The 2,836-nt window shown below is 40.6% G+C and overlaps 1 protein-coding gene across 1 annotated transcript in view; it reads right to left on the bottom strand.

The window, feature by feature from the left end:
• SYCP2L (synaptonemal complex protein 2 like) overlaps positions 1-2,836 on the bottom strand; it is a 71,551-nt gene that overhangs the window by 8,314 nt on the left and 60,401 nt on the right. The gene's annotated exons all lie outside the window — the stretch shown is intronic.

The following is a 2,836-nucleotide window of genomic DNA, read 5'->3' as shown; positions in this document are numbered from 1 at the left end:
TATGGTATAATAAAGTGTTAAGGAAAATTAATGACCCAGGTTTAAAGATCAACTTAGATTATTTTTATTAAAGGGACAAAGAAAAACAGAAGAGGTGATAAATACTGATCGAGAGTGAAAAGGATGATGCAAATGCAGAAAGGACTCAACTAGTAATAAGAGCTAGACAAATAAACGACCACATACGAACGATGACCTTCATGGACTCCTTAACTGGTATTCTCTAATAGAACCTTTATGAACCGGAAACTTCACTAAAGATCACATTCCTACTCTGAAGAACTTGGAAAAAGAAGCGCCAATACCCAGCCTCTTTGAAATAAAAAATAAGAATAAAATTAAAAGCACAGGAAATACGCTCAAGTGTGAGAGGTACTTGACAGGATCTTGTTCTTCTCATTGCACTTAGATTTAGGTGTGCTCATTTATTTGAAAGGTTTGGATGGATATTTTCTAGAGGGTCACATTACTTCAAGTGCAAAAGATTTTTAAAAATCAAGAAAAGAATGCAGCTACCGCTCTATCTTTCTCTTTCAGCTTTGAGGCAAAGGGCCCTCAAGCCTGTACCTTTTGTTCTGTCTATACCAAAGAAACCACTTAGAAAGGATGCTAGCTCGTCTCAATTAGGCACTGATCAACAACCAGTACCTTTCCTTGCTTGCTGCCTATTCTGCTCCTTCTGGGACTTTTTTTTCCTTGATGGCAAATTTGCAGCAACAGCCTAAAGCATGGCCTTGAGTTTGGATTTACCGTGTCCTACCCTTTGTAAAACAGTACATCTGCCGGCACAGATAATAGTTACAGGCACCAACAGAGAAATCCAAGAACACAGCATACATAACCTGGGCAGCCCTGAATGAATTACATGGAACTTGCAAACCTACTAATAAGCATCATCCAGGTGGGTGATTTCCTGGACATGGAAATAGTCTTGACATATACAACCCTTCTTTGGGGCTGGGCATGGTGGCTCATGCCTGTAATCCTGGCATTCTGGGAGGCCGAGGCAGGTGGATTGATTGAGCTCAGGAGTTTGAGCAAGAGTAAGAGCAAGAGTAAGACCCCATCTGTACTAAAAATAGAAAAATTAACCCGGTGCAGGGGCAGGTCCCAGCTACTCAGGAAGCTGAGGCAAGAGGACTACTTGAGCCCAAGAGTTTGAGGTTGCAGTGAGCTGTGACACCATAGCACTCTATGGAGAGTGACAAAGAGAGATTCTATATGAAAAAAAAAAATCCTTCTTGGAAATGGCGATACAAGTACTTTACCCATACCAAAGGTATGGCTCGCCAGGGAAACCAGTGCTATGTCAGGAAAGGCTGCAAGTCCTAAGTGATGGCCTTGGCTCAGTTCTGTTTTCATGGTAACCGTATGACTCTTTTAACCAGCACTTTTCGACATTCTCAGAAAAGAGTTAAAGCTATGCACATAAAACATCTCAAACACAAACATAGTACAGTTCGTCTCAAAAGAATGCTAAATCTACACGTGTGCTGGTAGCTGGCAGAAAGCAGTATGCTCTCATTCTCACAAAAACATAACATTCTTTATTTCCATGAAAACTGAAGACCTTTGGCATTGAGGAGCTTCTGAATTTGTTTGGGGTGGCCTCCAAGGCACAAGTTTTATAGAATGTAGTTTGGTGTCCATGTTGCATTTTTAAACTCGTATTTCTGGTTAAAAAAACAAAAAACAAAAAACAATTTTTAATACTAGAAAGGAACCAATCCAATGATTAACAAACGTCCAGGTCTCCTAAGTTCAGGCATTTTTAAAACTTTGCTCTGAAGCGACACCTTGTGGCACAGAATGATAAAGGCTGACAGCCTTCCCTGGGCAAGAATTGAGCCTTTTTTCACCAAAAGGTCTCCCATGTGATATTTATAGCACGTTCTCAATGCCAAGTCCCTTGTTTAGTCTACCAATGTTGATTAAGTGCTGAGAATATGAAAAATAAGAGACAATATTTACCACTGAATTTCTCAGTCTGATGGGAACTGCTAAAGTATCTTTTGCATGGATTCATGCACTTAAAAGCCTGTAAATCAATTAATACATATTTGTGACTGCATATAAATGCTTATTCAAATATGGAGAAGTTCATCATTAAATACTGGGGTTTCTACATGTCTTACTGTTACCTTGGCTACTACTTACAGAAGGCCTCTGACCTTATGTCAGGCACTGAGCTCAGCATACACAGCTCTGAATGGAACCAAGGAGCTAAACACATGACTCCTTTCTGATTCTGGGGGCCTCTCCAGGAAGGCAGATGACGACAAAATGCCATATCATATATAAAATTACTCTGCTTACTTTCAGTTCTGGAAGCACAGTGCATCAGAAGTTGTAGGATAAACATTAAAACAAACTGAGACTGGGCATTTTGGCTCATACATGTAATCCTAGTGCTTTGGAGGCTGAGGTGGGAGGATTGCTTGAAGCTAGGTGTTCAAGACAAGCCTGAGCAACATAGTAATAAAAAAAAAAAGATTAAAATTAAAAAAAATAACCACATGTGCCTATAATCCTAGCCTTAGCTACTCAGGAAGCTGAGGTAGGAGGATCACTGGAGCCCAGGAGCTGAGGCTGCAGTGAACTATATGGTGCCATTGCCTTCCAGCCTGGGCAACAGTGCAAGGCCCATCTCAAAAATAAACAAATCAAAGAAATCATACAAACTGACATTTGATGGAGGCTACTTTTATAAATCAATTGAACACTTAAATCCCTAAGAACTACAGAAAGAAATGTAATCCTTTGGTTCGGCACCTGTGCCTCAAGCAGCTAAGGTGCCAGCGATGTACACCTGAGCTGGCGGGTTAGAATCCAGCCC

This window comes from Otolemur garnettii, unplaced genomic scaffold (genome assembly GCF_000181295.1).
Source record: "Otolemur garnettii isolate 467f Iridium unplaced genomic scaffold, OtoGar3 scaffold00026, whole genome shotgun sequence".
NCBI lineage: Eukaryota > Metazoa > Chordata > Mammalia > Primates > Galagidae > Otolemur > Otolemur garnettii.
The sequence above is the reverse complement of the archived record's forward strand: the minus strand, read 5'-3'. Positions and strand labels throughout refer to the sequence as shown.